At 42.6% G+C, this 19264-nt stretch overlaps 1 long non-coding RNA gene across 1 annotated transcript in view; it reads right to left on the bottom strand.

The window, feature by feature from the left end:
- The window catches only part of LOC141279654 (uncharacterized), a 93665-nt gene that overhangs the window by 64881 nt on the left and 9520 nt on the right, over positions 1 to 19264 (bottom strand). The gene's annotated exons all lie outside the window — the stretch shown is intronic.

The following is a 19264-nucleotide window of genomic DNA, read 5'->3' as shown; positions in this document are numbered from 1 at the left end:
GTATGCCAGTAGTGGGATTGCTGGGTCATATGGTAGTTCTATTTTTAGTTTTTTAAGGAACCTCCATACTGTTCTCCATAGTGGCTGTAACAATTTACATTCCCACCAACAGTGCAAGAGGGTTCCCTTTTCTCCACGCCCTCTCCAGCATTTATTGTTTGTAGATTTTTTGATGATGGCCATTCTGAGTGGTGTGAAGTGGTACCTCATTGTAGTTTTGATTTGCATTTCTCTAATGTAATATCTTTTTAAATGCTTTTGGTCATACTGTGCTCAAACCAAAAAGCTGGATATTAAAATTATTGAACTTGTTCATTGTCAGAAACCATCTAGAGCTCTCAGATAGCTTTGAGCACAGAACTGCGAGGTGGGGGAATTAAAAAAAACAAAACAAAAAACAAAACTTCTCTGGGGCCAGAATTAAAGTGGTCTTCTTAATAGCACAACCTGTTCCTGACCTCTAGCTAGACTAAGTTACATTGGGAAGGGAACACAGGTGGGGCATGGCAAAGTAGAAACTGGGGAAACTTCTGGAAAAACAACTAAAATTTGTTAACTACTACATACCAGGTACTGTTCAAATGACTTTATATGTTTTATATCATCTAAGCAGAAGTCTGAGTAAATTAGTTTTCTTTATTTATAGAATGCCATTATTCCAGTCCACCTTCAGTTTTTTAGGAACGACAATAAAAATAAACCATTCTCACTCTTGATATAAGACAACCCAAGAGTTCACATAGGTATGGAAAAACCAGAACACTAGAATTTGCACTGTCAATAAGATAGAACGTCACAGTTTATTTCCTCTATCTTTATCAGATAGGTGATAGGCTTTATGTGTGGAAGGCAATGAAAATCTCAGTGAAAGGATTAAGTCTGGGATCCTTATGGAAAATGATTATGTGACTTATGCCAAACATAGAAAATGTGTCTGAATGGACATGTGGTATATTTGAAGGTACTTTGAGGGTAGTTTTCCATATTATTAAACAGAGAAAATAGAATGTTTTCTACTTGTACTCTTTTCAGTTTTGCTTTTTAATATTTTACTTGCATACCATTCTGTTAATGCAGTTTTGTATATGAACATCCTTCCTTTTTAATTTTAGTGGAAAGCATTGCTGTCCTGCCCACAGCTGTATTTTTGTTGTTGTGGTGGTGGTGGTACACGGGCCTCTCACTGTTGTGGCCTCTCGCGTTGCAGAGCACAGGCTCCGGACGCGCAGGCTCAGCAGCCATGGCTCACCAGCCCAGCCACTCCGCGGCATGTGGGATCTTCCCGGACCGGGGCACGAACCCATGTCCCCTGCATCGGCAGGCGGACTCTCAACCACTGCGCCACCAGGGAAGCCCCCACAGCTGTATTTCTTAAATGTTGGCTTGTGGTGGCCCACAATGAATACTTGATACTTGAATGGAAGAATCTACTTTCCAACCATAAGAGACTAGAAAAATAAACTGAGGTATGTCCATACAATACAATTCATGGAGGCACTGAAAACTTAGAAGAAAAAAGGAGGAGGACTCACACTCCCCAGTTTCAAAACTTACTATAAATAAAATAATGGGGTGCTGGCATAATAAAAGCCATACAGGTTAAGAGAATAGAGTTGAGAGTCCTGAAATAAGACTATATCCCTATGGTCAATTGAAATCAACAAGGGCAACAAGACCGTTCAATTCGAGAAAGAATAGTCTCTTCAACAAACGTCATTAGAACAACTAGATAAACACATGCAAAAGAGTGATTTTGAATCCCTGCCTGACACCATGTAAAATAATTAACTCAAAATGGATTAAATGCCTAAATGTAAGAGCTAAAATTATAAAACTTCTAGAAGAAAACATAGGGCTAAATTCTTGATGACCTTGGATTCGGAAGTGGATTCTTAGATATGACACCAAGAGCACAAGCAAGAAAAAATAAATTGGACTTCACAGAAATCTAAAACTGTTGTGCTTCAAGAAAGCGATAAAGAACCTACAGAATGGGAGAAAATATTTGGAAGTGATGTATCTGATAAGGATTTAATAACCAGGATATACAAAGAACCCCTAAGTCTCAACGAAAAAGACAACTCAAAGAATAGTCAAAGGACTTGAGCAGACATTTCTCCAAAGATAACAAATAGCCAATAAGCACATGAAAAGATCCTCAGTATCGTTAGTCATTAGGGAAATACAAATCAAAACCACAAGATACAACTTCACACACACGGGTGATTATAATTTGAAAAAAATAAAGGAAAGGAAAATAAGTATTGGTAAGTATGTAACAAGTCAGAAACCTTGTACATTGATGGGAATGTAAAATGATACAGCTTCTATGGAAAGCAGCTTAGTGGTTTCTCAAAAACTTAAACATAGAATTACCACATGGTCCAGAAATTCTACTCCTAGGCATACACCCAAAATAACCGAAAACAGGGATTCAAACAAAAATTTGTACACTACTGTTCACAGCAGCACTATTCCTAATAGCCAAAAGGTGGAAACAACTTAAATGTCCATCAATTGATGAAAGGATAAGCAAAATGTATCATATTCATACAACAGAGTGTTTTTCAGCCATAAAATGGAGTGAAGTACTGAGAAATAATGATATAACATGGCTGAACCTTGAAAACATTATGCAAAGTAACAGAAGCCAGACACAAAAGGTCATATGTCACATGATTCCTTTTTTAAAAAAATATCCAGAATAAGCAAATCCGTAGAGACAGGAAGCAGATCAGTGGTTTCCAGGTGCTGGGGAAACTGGGGGGATGGGGAGTGACCTCTCAAATGGGTACAATTTCCTGTTGGGTGATGAAAGTGTTGTGGAACTAGACAGAGATGATAGCTGCACAACACTGTAAATGTGCTAAATGCCACTGAATTATACACTTTAAAATGGCTAATAATTGCGTGATATGGTAAATTCCCCTCAACTATGCTTACAGAAATACCCAATAATACAATATCATGTTCACGATTCACTGTTAAGGAAAGCAGGACACAGAATAATAGAAGACTGTGATTACATATAAATAGATATGCCTAGAACAAAAGACAGGAAGGGAATAATACGAAATGCTAATAGTGGTCATCCTTAGGTTACAAAATAGTGGGCGATTTGATTTGTTCTTTATATACTAATGGATTTTCCAAGTTTATCTCAACATGCGTTCCTTTTAAAATCAGAAATAGCAAAAACATCTTATTTTTAAAAATTAAATAAGCAGAAACCTTAAAGCTCCTTTCACTCTAGTATTCCTGACCTGAAAAGAAGCCATGTGAAGGGAAGGAAGGAAGAAGAAGTAATAACTGAGGAGTTTCTGTCTCAGTAAAGAGAGTAGGGTAAGGGGCAGGAGGCCACCCAGCAGGACACCAGGTTCCGCTCCAAAAAGTGGGGCTGAAAGGGCTTTGCAGAACCTCTAGGAAGACCCCTGCCTGCCACCATGAACCTAGACCACTCTCCTTTACAAAGCCAGCTCCGTAGTGGAGCAGATAGGAGTGTGGAGACAAAATTCAGGGGGAATAATCCTGGGTTATCTGGGAAAACAGAAGGAATTTAGATGCTGTGGCTACACTTTCAAGTAGTGGTTGATAAGGAGGCTCCATTCAGCAGTTGGCTGCTTAAGTGCATGAGTGCATGTGGCAGAGACGCTGCTCCCCTACAGATCCCCAGCCTTCTGTGCCATTAGACTGGTTCCCCACGTCTGGTTCTGCGTAAAGGACTATGAGTGGAAGTGACCTGTGACACTTCTAGACTGAGACATGTGCAGTGGAGACCATACATTTCAGATGGCACAGGTACTAGACAGAGCAGGGCCATTTGGCCTTTATTGTGTTAAACTCCTGAAATTTTGTCATTAATTTTCCTTACACAGAAACTGGAACCCAGAAGCAGGGTGCTGTCATAACAAAAACCATACAATATAAGCATCAGGGTAGCTGTTGGGCATCAGGCAGCAAGGAACTGGAGAGCAGAGGATAGAAAGTTAGTGGTTCCTGTTTTGTGGGGGCAATAAATTTAGTGGCTGTGTATCTGTGCTGTCTTAGCAGGTGGACCACGTATCTATCATATTGAAAACACAGGATTAGTGTGTTGGTTGCCACTGGCTACATATGGCAAGATGTTGATAGAAAGATGAGCTAGGGAAAGAAGAGGCCAGTTTATAAAAATAAATAAATAAATGCAAGGAAATATATGGTGTCTCAACATTTGGGGACTTACACCTCAGATGCCCAATGAAACGTCTCAATTGGATAAAACGCTTCAGAGGAAAGACTCAATGAAGGGTGTAGCAGGAGGAACAAGCCTAGAAATCTAATGTACAGGCATGATGACTGTAGTTAATAATGCAGTACTGAATGATGAAGGCATGCTAAGACAATAGATTTCAGGTGCTCTCATCACACAAATCAAAGGTAGCTATTTGAGACGACATAGTAATTATCTTGGCTGTAGCATTCATTTTACTATTTTTATGTTTATCAAATCACCATGTTGGACACCATAAATACATACAACTTTTATTTTAAAAATATATAAAGTTTTAGGGCTTCCCTGGTGGCGCAGTGGTTGGGGGTCCGCCTGCCAATGCAGGGGACACGGGTTCCTGCCCCGGTCCGGGAAGATGCCACGTGCCGCGGAGTGGCTGGGCCTGTGAGCCATGGCCGCTGAGCCTGCGTGTCTGGAGCCTGTGCTCCACAACGGGAGAGGCCACAACAGTGAGAGGCCCGCGTACCGCAAAAAATAAATAAATAAATAAATAAAATAAAGTTTTAAATCCATACCAAGCTAATAGGTGGAAAATATACGTTATTTTATTTTTTTAAATTTGTGATGATGATGTTTTTCTTATATTCATTGGTCAATTACAACACTTCTTGTGAAATGCCTACTTGTATACTTTATCCTGCTTCTACTGAGTTATTCACCTTTGTCTCCCTGATTTATGAAAGCCATATGTAAAAAACTTTATGCCCTTTTCTGGGGGAAAAAAAAAAAGTGAGGGAGATGTGGCTTTCCTATTTTTTTGTTCTCCATAGCCTCAAAGTAGCAGTCACTAATTTGGGTAGAAGAAGAAGGATGAGGAAGCAAACACAAGGTAGATTTGAGAACTGTATAGTTACTGACTCATGGAACATACTAGAAGCAATGATCAGAAGCCTACTTAACTCTCAAGGAAATGAGAATTACAATTCTCATTACATTTGGAAGTGTATTGCCAAAAGAAACTGGAAGCTGGAGCTAAAAAGCCTTCCTCTGTCTGAGACTTAAAATGACTCTCAGATAGATCTACATCTCCCTCCCCCAAAACAGGAAGAAGACTGAGTAATCTGTGTAGCCCTTGAGGAGGGAATGATGCCCCATGCATACTTCAGGCATGGTCAGAAGGAAGATACAGAAGGAAGATTCAGAAGAATCCCCTGAAGGTCTCCAGAGGCCAGGGTCCACTGCAGAACAATACACAAGGGACTCCTTTTATGGAGCCTAATCAAGGAATACCCCCAACCTAGGAGGACAGGATACCTTCCAATGTCTGATAGATTTCAGATTACAGGAGACCAGTGGCTACTCAGTGCCTCCATTCTGTCCCTTTCCAAATACTAGGAAATTATTTGGAACCTCAATAAGTGTGCTTGTTGTGAGTATCCTGTCTGCCATGGATACTGATGAGTAAGGGAAGGCAGATTGTTTTTTTTTTTTAGTGCTTAGGTCTCCAAACCAAGAGCTGCCACATCCAAACCTGACAGCTATGTATGGGGCATTGCCTACAGATGCTAGAATTTTAGTTGGATTGCTTACCAGACATCCATGCATCCCTCTGCATTCCTCCCTCCCTCCCCCCTCAGCCTCCTCCCCCAATGCTGAGATCAGGGTCATGTAGCAAGTTTTACCAACTGACTGTGAGCCAATCTGTCTTATCTATTTCTCTCTACCCCTGCACTCAAGACCTTGCAGGTCACATATTCCTGATGGCGTAGCTATGGAGGCCACCAAACTATAGTTGACCTAATATGAACACAAGATAATCTTGGGTTATTAAGTCTGGGGGGATTTGTCTATTATGGCAGCTAGCATTAATTAGCCTGATCGTATAATAGATTTGTTATATGATAAAGGTATTTCAGTCAGTGTAAATACAGGACAGGATCTGACCATGAGAAGCTAACTTCAGGGCCCAAAGCAGTGATATGAACACAAAGATTGATCATGGGATTCAGCATGGGGCTTAGAGCGTGAAGTTACAGATCGGGCTCATCCTCTAACCCACCGGGCATCTTTGGGCAAGTCACTCTAGGCTCCTGCAAATCATTTGGAAAGAAAACAAGAAAAGTGGAACCACAACACTTCCCAAGCTTTTCCAGCCACGAATACAAACATCTCAGTTTCTCCACCATCTAAGTGTAAGCTCATATACATCTTCCCCCATTTACATTACAGAAGGGTCTGGAAGCTTACACTGGGGGATGGCTCACAGAAGCATCATAAGGAATGATTCCTCCCCATCTTGAAAAGTGGTTCTCAGTGGCAGTATGGCCAAATATTCTGATTGAAATATAGATGATCCCTATGAGAGACATCTAATAAGCCTCCTTAAGCGGGGTAGATAAGAAAGCAGAGTCAGCAGCTACAGGAAATAACTTCTGGCTTCTCTTTGCAACCATGCTACGGACAGGGGCCTGTGGCTGCTGTGTCATCACCACTTGTGACAACTATGAACTCTAGTTGTAGTGCGCTACTTACCCTGCAGCTTTTTCCCTAAGTTTCACCATATGTGGGGTACTTCCATGCACCCTGTGCTTCACAGGGAATTTGTGTATGTGTAATCGATATTAGTAGATATAAAGAACTTCATCGCTCTTAATAGCTGTCCTTCAGAATGCTTCTGGTAGTCTAAGAGCCGGGAAGGGATCCTGATTCTTTATTGCAGAACCCAGATGGCTCGTCATCTGGCTCCTTCTGAGAGCACAGCAGACAGGCCCCTTTGTTGCATTAGCATGTTTACTACAGCTGTAGTTACCTGGTGACAGGATGAAATTATACAGACAGCAGTTTACTTTCATACCCCCCACCCCGTAGTCAATTTCCTAGCCTAAGCCACTCTTCCAGGGAGCATGTAATTTTCATTCCTGTTTAATTTCAATCCTCTCTTGTTCGACAGAGTGATTTCTCACCCTTTTTAGATGGTGCCACGCACCTCTCAACTGGATTTCTTCTCCCTGCTGTTAGAGTCTGTTCCTGCCTGAAATATTTAGAGAAACAGTTGTCTAAAAGCAGTTAATTTAATTGAGATTGCACATGCACACATGGACACGTGCGCACACACACACACAAATACACAGGTTTTTTTTTCTTTTTCTGACACACAAAGGAACTGTTTCAATACTTTTATTTCCCAGTTTGTTAAATATTTATGTGTGTCCTCACAAAGTAAACTTCCACACGGTAGATATGAAGCCTATAATATCTAGATTTTTTTGGTGGGGGGAGCAAGGGGCAGAGTACAATTGACTAATAGCCATTTTCTTCTGAACTGAAAGTCTGCTATAAACAAGAAGATGCCATAATCTCTCAACCACCATCAAGTTCTTTTATAAATGACTTTTGAAGATTCATAAAAATCTAGCTTAGTGATTCAACAAAGCTCTCAGTACTCAGTCTATGACCGGGTCTTAGCCCTATTACTGGAGAACAGTCAGTATCATCCTAGGGGGCAGATACCAGGAGAGAAATATTGAGAAAAATGATGCACAAGTGCATGCCCACACGCACGCACATACACACCCCACATTCTTTTTACGGGAAATATTCAAATCAGAGACAAAACCAAAAGGACAACCCATCCAAAAATGTTTCCTGATCTGGAATCCTCATTTTCACTAGCAACACGAATGCTGAGTCTCACAGCTCACTTTTCTTTGGCCTCCCTTTGAAAAGGGGTACTGGTTGGAAAGAAAACGATTCTCCATGAGCAGGGAGCTGATTGGACAAGTCACTTCATATTCCTGTCTCTTTCTCTCTAATAGTATCTCCGTCTGAATCTTTGGGAATGCCAATAAAGAAATTTGTCTTCCTGGAATACCAACTTCAACTTGTTTTAGTTCTACAAATAATGTTTCCCCCTTCCCAATGTCTTACTCACCAATCATGTTAACCAATGAAGTAAAATGTATATAGCATGCCTGGGGAGGGGAAGTGTATGTTGGGGCAGGGGATAGTAACCCATGTTTGTGCAAATCAGATACTATGTGGGGCCCCATGTGATGCAGTCCCAGTACTGTGTCATAACCAAAGAGACATGGGTCCATCAGCCAACGCATCTGAAAAGTTTCAGTCTTGCAGCTCTCAGAGAACATTACTGACACCCTAATTTACAACCCAGAATGATTCTTAAAATCCGCTTTTCCTTTATCTCCAATTCATGAACTCCACAACTACTCCAGAACCTCTCCAAATCCTTTACTCTCAACTTTTCACTAGAAATTCTCTTTACTCTCTAGGCCACATGATCCTGAGAAAGACAGAGACAGACAGACATATCTACATAGAAACACACATATATGTGTACGTATATATGTACAGATACACCACTCATATATATATTAGGCATGTGCCCATATAAGTTTCTCTCTATATACACATACACATATATATGTTTGTATATCACACACACACACATTCAATCCCAAAGCTATGCATCACAAAAGCTTATAAATTGGATCAGCAAAATAACTCTCCTTAAAAATTTAGAAGGGGTCTTCCCTGGTGGCGCAGTGGTTGAGAGCCCGCCTGCCGATGCAGGGGACACGGGTTCGTGCCCCGGTCCGGGAAGATCCCACATGCCGCGGAGCGGCTGGGCCTGTGAGCCATGGCCGCTGAACCTGCGCGTCCAGAGCCTGTGCTCCGCAACGGGAGAGGCCACAACAGTGAATGGGCCGCGTACCGCAAAAAAAAAAAAAAAAAAATTCAGAATGGAAATTGAGGCAGCACGGAAAACAGCTTCTTCAAAGTGTTGGAGAATGGTTTAAAAAATATATAACAAACTCCTGTACTAATAAATTTTTGTCCCCACCATAGCTATTCATCCTCTCTCTCTTTTTTGGGGGGGGCGGGGAGGTAGATTCTCAAGCTACTGTCACTGCATCAGGCCCCTCCCTCCATGCGTATACGGTTCATGCTGACTTTCTACTCTAACTCACCTTTCAAAGCCAAATCATTTATGAAGATACCAAAATAATCATGTAATTCCATAAGAAATGCCCCTGTGCGGATGAAAGCGGAGCTTAGACAGCCAGTTTTCTGGGCAGCAAGGAGATCTCTCGATACTGTCTCGTCAGTCTTTTAATTTTAGATGTGTGTTTTTATTTTAAGAATTAGCCTCTAGATCTTCATGGCTGTATTCACAGTTGGATTTTTGGCTTATTTACAGATCCCTCACTGCCCATCAGGAGGCCTCCAGAGACACACAGAGACCCATTTATCCATTATCCAATCTGAGTTCCCAAAGGGTCAGATAAGATGATTACTAGCAGCATCAGACTGATGTCTAGTCAGGGTTCCTTCTAGGTCTATTTTAATAGGAGTAATCTCAGAAGCAATTGCAACGTATCCATACTTGTAGCTCACACAGACTGCCACTGTTGGGAAGAGCTTCCCAATCCTGTGGGCAGCCCTTTATCCTGGGGCGGGGGAGCCTCTGACTCCTGAATCCATGAGTTTAATCTGTCCGAGTCTAAACAGGACAATGATTTAGACGAGCATCAGCTCAAAATGTGGACGACCTATGCCAACCCCAACAGTACCACTCTACTGAGCTCACGTTAAAACGTGCACAGGGAGGCAGCTTGCCTTCTCAGATGAAAACATTTGTCAAGCTCACTCGTGCAAACGTTGACTGAGGGCAGAGACTTCGGATGTGAGGACAAATCTGGCAGAGGCAATATACGAATGGCAATGGATGATCAAGGGTAGAGGAGAATGCAATTGAGGTGACTGAAGTCAGAACCAAATGGGGTCTGCATTGAGTGTCCAGGCCACACTGACAGGTTTGGGAACAAGATAACCTGCATCCAAGGTGTTCCTTAGGTCAGCTCAGTTGATTCAGCAGGGATCTAAGGCCCTGGTGTGAATGCTTACCTGGCAAGAAATCCGATAGACGAGCAGCCTTGGGAGACAACCTTGGAGACGGCCTCTGTCCATCACTAGCTGTTTAATAATGGATAAAGGCCTTGCCTCATCTGAGCCTTAGTTTCCTCACGTGCAACATGCGTAAAACATTCACCAACTACTTAATAAGCTCGCAAGGATCCAGTTAACGTAGGGAAGCATTTATCTCGAAGTAGGGGCTCAGCAATGATGGCTGCTGTTACTCTGAGGGGCCAGGCACCCTGACCTAGAACACGTGGCTGGTCCAATCCCTGCAGGCAGTGTCACCCACAAGGTATAGCACTGCTTCCCATCTGGGGAGAAAGTTAACTGCAGATTTCCATGGGAGTCAAGCCCGGAAATTTGAATATTCAGTGAATTCCACCAGGACCTTATGTATTTAAGGGATGAGAACCACTGGTTTAGGATATGGCGATCACCTTCAGTGCTGAAATTATTTTAAGTCATACATTCTTTTCTGATGGCTTATAGAAAGTATACAAGGCACACACATGAAGTTTAGACATTGTGCAAATTCTTTTGCCTTTTGGAAGGTTTTTTTACTTTAAATATTATGTTTTAGTTTAAAAATCCATAATTTAGAACTCAGAAATACATTCCCATAGAATTACTTTCTTTAAAGGGTGGTTAGATTTCCAGGAACATTTCCAAAATCCTTGTGGTAGCCAAAATATAGTACTTTCAATTTGTATCACAGGTTAAAAGGACTTTTCTTTTTTGATATGATATTAAAGAATCAAAAGTGAACATGGTATCAAAGGCAAAATAATACTAAAGTAAATAGCAGTGTTTCCAGATTAAGAATTGAATCCTTCCTGAGGTCCCTAGTTAATTGCTTAAGTCATGTATTTGGCATTTTAATTATAACTGAAGGCACAGCTCAGGGGCACAGGGTCAAGCAATGGGAGTTGGTTTCATGGGCATCCACCCACTCAGCTTCTGGAAACCGTTTACCACTTTGAACAGTGTTTAGTGGAACTGGTGAATTTAAAGACCCCTTTTAAAAAGAAGAATTTTTAAATGGACCCCAAGGTTGCCTTACTCATTTTGCAGATACTTGGATACGTAGAAGTATGTTAATGATCACTGCTGATATAATCATCAGCACACACTCAAATGAGAAATAAACACAACTGCGAAGCATAATTAAAATTAACATTAAAGAAATACGATAAATGAAACTGCCACTTACTATGCGAATATGTCCTGCTCTCTTGTGTATGCTTGTGAATTTGGTGGGTTTATACCAACTTTTTGTTTACCAAATTCCACGGAGTTATTTGCCTTCATTTGGACCACACACACGCTTAACATAAAGTCCTTTTCTGTCATGTTTCCCGTTGATACTCGTTGTCCACTAACTGGCTCTGGGGTAAGAGGAGACCCAGAAACCTGGAGACTCTAGAGGAAGCACAGACAAAAGAGACCCCAAGGCCAAACCTTCCAAATGCCCTTCTGGGTGGGGAAGCCCCAGTAAGGGCAGGGTCATGGCCATCATCCCACGCACTAAATATTCACGAGGCTATTTACATAGAGGCTGACAGAGAAGGAATAGGAGTTGTCACAATTCATCCCTCTGGGGCAAAAACAACAGCCTTTCTGCCTAAGTAGGAGGAAGAAGACTGCTGCCAGGAGGGGTGAAGCCCTGGTCAGAGCACCAAGCTACGTTGCAGTATGCTCAGATATAAGGCCCACTAGGCCTAACTGCAATACACTGGTGTTGAGCACTTGAAAGTGGAGCTGGTGTGACTTGAGAAGGGCTATAAGTATAAAACATACACTACATTTCAGTATGCAAAGAAAATTCTCAGTTACGATTCTTATATTGATTACATATTGAAATACGTTTAAGCCAACATGTCTAAAATGTTCTCAGCTGATTTTATCCATTCCCCTACTGTTTTTACTGTGACAAGTAGGAAAGTTGAAATTATGAAAGTGACCTGCATTCTACTTCTGCTGGACGGTACTGCTCTAGCCATTACTCAGTCCTTCTTTTCCTAAGCCATCAGTGAGACTGATTGGCTCCAGTTCCATACCCTCTCCTCAGTCACTTCTCTCCCTCCTCACTGCGGCCACCTTAGTCCGCGCTACCACTGCTCACACCTGGATAAATGCTAGAATATTCTAACTGGCCCTGGACGTCTGTTTCTACACAACTGTTAGTATGATCTTCTCAAACCCCTCACATCATGTGTCTCTCTTCAATGGCTTTTGATTGCTGTCAGAAGGAAAGCTAAGCTTGTTTCCGTGGCAACGAGATACAGCGTACTTAACCTGCCCCTGCCTACCTTTCCCACTTTATCTCATGTCACAATCTTCCCTTCAAGGGTCCAGCATAGTGTCCTTCTCTGGGCTTCTAGAAAAACAAAAAACAAGCTACTTCAACCTCAGGGTCTTTGCACTAGCAGTTCCTTTTGCCTGGAAATCTCTTCTCCCTGATAGTCAGTATAGCTTCTTCTTCTTCTTCTTAAGATCATGGTTTAAATGATGCCTCCTCAGAGAGGCTGTCCTTGACCTCTCAAAAGCAGGCAAACTTACTTATATCCTTAGACTTTTTCTCTGTTGCACATATCAGTTTTTGAAATTTTATTTATGTGTGTATCATCTTTCTCCATACCCTAGAATATGAGCTCCATCAGACCAGAGGCCCTAATTGTAAAGTCTGTTGATAATTTACTGGTATACTGGTAATCCTCATACCTAATATAGGGTAGGCCTTCATATATAAGTTGTATTTATATATATATATATATATATATATATATATATATATATAAATACATACATACTTTTCCAATGAGTAAAGTTATATTGGGCAGAATTAAGGCTATTTCGTCCTGTACATTGGAGGAGGGTTAGAAAAGTAACATCTGAACACACAATGAAGATTCCCTACTTATCTAGTCCAAGGCAAGCTGCCTCATAACGGTCATTCAAACCTTTACTGATCTAGAGCACCTAATGTCTAATATTTTTCATGGTAAGAGCCTAAATGAGACTAGGAAGCAGTGGCTGTCTTTAAATAAGTGAATCACAACTAAGGCTGGATCTGTTTCTGTTTTAACCTAACATAGGGCTCTCCCCAGGATGTTATAGCAGACATGGAACATGATATACCTCATCAGTACTGCAGATACAACACTCCCTAATTTTTCCAAAACCATACCTGAGTTCCTTCCCACCTATTCTTAGATAGACCCAGTTTAGTTTAAATATGGAATAAAAGGGTGATTAAGAATTTGACATACAGTTTCAAATCTCACATCTAAAAATCACGAAGTCAGCAAATGTTATATGCTGGGAGTCAGCGAAACTATAGACTTAATATAGATCTTCTTTCAGCCTTAATGTTACTTAAAAATTCTTGTGTTGGGGGGGATAATTTAAACAATGTTAATACCAATATTAGAACAAACACAGATACTGAATGGAAAAGAGGAAAACTTTGTATCATTGTTTTTAGCTAAACATTGACCCTTCTAAACAAATCTGCACTTGGCAGGCTGCTCTGGCTTCTCTCCCAGACCCAGACTCTCAGCAGTGATTGTTACCCTCTTAGCATTAGGAGACTGGAGGGGAAAATTTCAGAATCATTAAGGCAGTGATTCTGCCCAAACCATGGCTGCTGGTATCTCACCAGGGAGCCATACAGTCTTCTAATACTGGGGTGTGGTTGTGAAGTCCGACAAATGCAGAATGCAATGGGGTTCATTACCAAGAAGGCAAATTAATTCTATTTTCAAGGCGGTAGTGAGAAACAGGTATTTTTATTTGCTACCCTTAAATGCTGTCAGATTTTGGTCACACTAACATACAAAAGTTCTACATCTACCACCACCTCACTTCCCAATAGAAAACACAGGTACAAACACCAAAATAGATAAACCAAACAGTAAGATCATCAAACAGCAGATTGAGGCATCAAAATTCAAGTCCTGTAGTTTGTCTCTAGTTAAAAAGGCCACATGGAAACTTTTGGGCCCCAGGGAAAATGCATTACATGCAAAAGAGACTTTGGTTTGGAACCAGCACCCAGTGCCTACCAGAGCCCAGCCCTGACGTGACCAGATCCTGTATCCCGACAGCTATTTCTACACTCTTAACACACGCACGAGCACACGTTGCACAGCCTTCCAGATAACCTTGGGCAGCGGTGGCTACCCAGTGGGAACTCGTTACCTGCCAGTAACGACCGTGCTAAGAGCCCTGTGTGCATCTTCTCCTAGGGTCCCTCACCAACCCTGGGAAGTACATGCTGTTCTTCCTCCCATTTTATGATCAAAAACACTGAGCCTCAGTCATGCTAGTTACTGCTGTATACACCTACGTTTCCTTTTCCCAGAGAGAGGCCCACTTAAAGGCACGAGAAGGCAGTGAGCTCTCCTCTTTCTGCCTCGTAATCCACAACGTTCCGGGTTTGTGTAGCACATCCAGAAATCCCAGCGAGTTTATCCACTTCAATATTAGGGACATTTTTTCCTGCGTGAAATGGGCTCAAACACAGAGATTGAGCGAGGAGCCACCCTTCTTGTCCTCACACCAAGGAGGGCCAAGTGGAAATGCTGCGTGGAGAGTTTGGTGCTCTACAGATGGCTTCAGGAGTTGATGAGTGCAGTCGGATATAAATAATATCATTTAAACCAGGACGTGGCTTGGGGACATAGCTAATTCCAACGGCAATCGCTTTGCCAGAGCAGCTTTCAACGCTGTTTCATGTGATTTCACAAACCCTAGAACTGCACAGGGTATTTTCACACCCGCAGAGGTAATAAGTGACTTTTGATAACACTTGCAAAGTTGGCTGGCAAAAGTCAAAGAAGCCGGTGGAATGTAAGCTCTCCAGAGGTCCTCTTCCTGTTCCCCACTGCCTTCCTGAGTGGAGGGAGGCCATCAAGTGGGCGGGCTGCAGGCTCACAAACAGACTGACGTCGCAGTTGGTGTGTGGGTTTGCCTCAATTTTATCAGGAGATGAAAACAAACATGAAAGTGCCTCGGGTTTCATGGCAGCGGCAAGACATGGGGCTGAATTTCCTGCCTTCAGCAGATGTGGAGCCCCTGTTCATAGATCATCCTACCCTCTAGACACATAAGCGAACTGTACACAGATGTCACCTGTGTGTTAAAATCCACACCAGGAATTTATCTCCTTGGTGTGAGAAGGGTATGTTCTTCCAGGAGTAGAGATTTCTGATCTCTCTCCTCTGCTACATCCCAACCATCTTTTAACTCAGAATCTGTAAGTGTCCTAATATAAAGAGATGCCAATACCCCTCACGGTATGCTCTGAGACAAAGAGAAACTCAGGCTTAATTATTCAGAAATTCAAAATCAACATAGCCTCAAACAAAATTTTTACAAGTCATTTCTTGTGAACACTTTATGGTGGATTCCACAGCATACAAAGGGACTATGTCCCACAGGAATTTATTAGTAGCCTACGAAGAATTCTATGAATAAATTATACAAATTGTAACACTATGTGTCAAAAACGACAGAACTCTGCTGAAAAATTCTGGTAAGTAGACTTAAAACATGTGCATTACATCTGGATGACCAGTTCAGATAGAAATCATTCATTCAACAGGTATTTATTGCTAGGCACCAGGAATAGAGGACTGAAAACCAAAGTTATGGCCCGTCTTGTGGAGTTTATGGTCTGGAGGAAGAAGTGGTTAACAAACAAAAGGACAGACAAACAGACAAACAGGGACAGTAGCAGAGAGCAGGGAGGAGATTCATCGCTCCTTCCTGAAGACTTCACTCAATGCTCATGTCTCTCTCTAATCTTTCAGATCACTCTTCAGCATGTAACAGGGGCCCGAGTCATCTTTGGAACATCAGTCATTGCGCCAGCAAGGTAATGGTTAGAGAACTCAAGGTAATAAGCTACCAGATACTCACAACGTCAGGTCAGCCCAACCAAATAGAATGAACACAGTGTCTCGAGAGGCAGTAGAAAGTGCAAGCTTGGGCATCAGGGACCTGGACTACTCACCATCTAGATGTCCTCCAGGCAAGGCACCTAGGCTCAGTGAGCCTCAGATTCCTCACATGTAAATGGAACAAGTGTACCAACCTCAGACGGCTCTTGTCAGAATGAGCTAATAAAATATAACGTGTCTGTTCACTTCTGGTTACACAAAATAGGTAAACAAAAAGGGCTGTGATTCTCACTGAGGAAATCCAACCTCTCACCCGTAGAGGGACAGCATGAAAGGTACCCAGGGACTTCCATGGAGGCAGGCTCTCTCTGGAAACCAGGATGGGGATTTTCCACGCCCTCCTCCTCTCCTGGGCGCAGAGGGGTATCTGTTCACCCCAGATGAATGACCCAAGGAAACCCCACAAACTAACACTTTTCTGTCCATTAAAATAATCAAGAAGGTAGAGTTACTTCTACGATCTTCTCCAAGTTACATTCTTTTGATCAAGAGAAAAAGATGAGTTATGTTAATGGGTCAGCTGTAAATTATCTTAGGGCAGAAATAATAGTCCATATTTAAAATATAGATTGCATCTATCGCCATCCTCAAATTCGGTTTGTGGTGTTACGTACCCAAATTGGATTCAATTTGTTAAGTATTTGTTGGCAACCTACATAATCCTCTGTGTTCCTATCTCAGTTCTAAGATGTACAAAAATGTTTCACATAGAGAATCAGAGTAGCGTATGTGTATGAATTTTCCAGGTTGACTTGTATGTACGCTGTCTGCCGTAGTTCCTGTTTGCTCTGAACACCTTGGCTCCTTCTACAGCTCCCGCTCTGGTGTGTTTATTGAGTGTTTCCCTCTGAGTTTGTTTGTAATCACAGCCCTGGCACTTGGAAGATTTGCCACTAGGAGTTTTAATGCAGGTGGTCTGAAGTGAACATGAATCTTGCCTTTTCCTAGAGAGCCAATGTCCAGCCTTTCACTAGCTAATGACCACCCCCCTCCAACCACCACCCCTGACATGCACGGAGCCCTTATTTGGAGCCTGGCCCTACTATGAGCTTTTGTATGTGGTAACTTGACCCCCTGACTTCCTCTGAGGAGTGTAGACCATGGAAGTTGTCTCCCAACGAAGGATGGCCTCAAAACCCAGGGCAGTTTCATCCCAAATGGTAAACCAATGGCTATTACATGTTGTTCACATGTGTCTGTGTGTAAATAAGTTATTAATGGCGACTCTAAAGTCCATGGCTTTCCTAAAAGGGTCTCTGCAGTTTTCTTAAGCTCCCTGGGGCAGGGATCATGTTTTACATAGCACTGTATGTCCAGCACCTAGCATGTGCCTGGAACTTTGTAGGTTTTAATGACTTTGTTAAATGAATGAATGGTGGCTTACATACAGTACAGAAGAGAAGGCCTGAAGATAAAACAAGCTAGAACACGACCTACTTTGAGGAAGAATGACCAAGTGGTGTCAGAGGTAGGTCCAAGCAGCCAGCAGTCCTGCACGTGAGTCTCAGCTAGCCAGGAGCCTGGGGAAATTTAACCCTTGGTACCCCCCAGGAGACATGGAGGAAATGGCACACGGGGTTTGGGGGAAGTTGAGACAATGTTCAGAGCCGCTTGGCTAGCATATCAGTGAGGCCCTGGTGGAGAAGGCAGCATTGGAACCAGGACCAGATTCACTGTGGAGGTGGAGGAGGTGTACTTTCTAGCCAGAAGAAACTGCCTAAATTCAGACCAAAGGTGGGGAATCATGGGGCAAGAGCAAGGAACAGCATAAAGTCCATTTTTCTGTAACAAAGGGTGTGTGGAAGGAAATAGGATGTGGAGAGTGAGCAGGGCTTCAGTCCAGCTTGAATTCTGCACAAAGAATGCGGGGGTTTATTCCATAGAAAGGTATGCCCCAGAGTGGGCAACACACGCATCACTGGCGTACACACGCAGTGCCAGGTAGATCGTAAAGAGACAGTACGTCCATCAGTCCCACTCCGACCTCTGATGAAGCCAAGGAGAAAGTCTCCATCAATGCATATCTAGAACATCTGATCCATGACAACTATACTAGTCAGGGTCTCCAAGGAGAGATATGACCCCATCAAAAGTAGGAGAATCCAGGAGGGGTTAACAAAGGGGCTACAGACCACGTACGGGGATAGGTGACCACAAGCAGCAACCCAGGGCTAGTAAAGGCCCAGCTGTCACTACCTCTAGGTGTCAAGGGATAAGACGAGGCAGAGTTTACGGTAACGCAGAAGGGGAGAGCCCTGTGGACGAAGCCGCCTTAAAACAAGCAGTAACCTTTGATCAAGGCACACCGCCAGGCAGGCGGTCAGGAGGCAAGGGAGGGGGCAGGAAACACACCGCTTTGCTTCCCTCCCTCCAAGACCCTGCTGGGCTCCCACAGGCTGAGCCCAACTGGAGACAAGAAGGTAGCAGAGCTCCCAAGTCTGTCCATAGAGCTCAGCCTCCTGGGGCAGAGAGCAAGGAGAAGGGAGGAAAATGGACCTGGAGGAACAAATGGAAGACAACTCGGTACTCAGCCACTTTTGTACACACAGAGAGAGCAGGCCTCAGGCTTACAGCCTCAGGCAGTACCATCTCAGCTAGGAGATGCTACTTCTGTTTTGTTTTGCTTTCACTGTACTTATTGTCAGCTTCTATTATGATAGATGATACCGGTTTTCCATTTACTTGGAGATAAAGTTTCCTTTTAGAATACATTTAAGTAAAAAAGGTCCATTTAAAGATAAATATGAAGTAAGCAACGGCGCAAAGAGAAGGGAAAGCAGCAAAAATAATGGAGGTGATATTGGAATGACCGATGTTTGGAAAATGCCTCATAAGAAAACTGGGTGCTGCTGACAGTTTGCGAGCAGAAAAGATAGGATCAAGGCTCTGCTTTGGGAAGCTTAATGTTGCTGCAGCTACACAGTCCACAGCAGAGGAGCTGGGAGGCCTTTAGGTTGTGGCAGTGGGGCTGCAGAGGTAGGGATGGAGGGGAAGAGTTGGAGGAAAAAGGGTAGAATTGACAATATTCGGTAATTCATTTCACAGAGGGCAAGCAAGACATGAGGCAAAAGATAACAGCTGCTACCAAAATTGCCTTTAAAAAACATCTATTACCAGGAATATTAGAACTCATGTAGGAAAATAACATGACAGC

The sequence above is a fragment of the Tursiops truncatus genome, chromosome 10, assembly GCF_011762595.2.
Source record: "Tursiops truncatus isolate mTurTru1 chromosome 10, mTurTru1.mat.Y, whole genome shotgun sequence".
Taxonomy (NCBI): Eukaryota; Metazoa; Chordata; class Mammalia; order Artiodactyla; family Delphinidae; genus Tursiops; species Tursiops truncatus.
The sequence above is the reverse complement of the archived record's forward strand: the minus strand, read 5'-3'. Positions and strand labels throughout refer to the sequence as shown.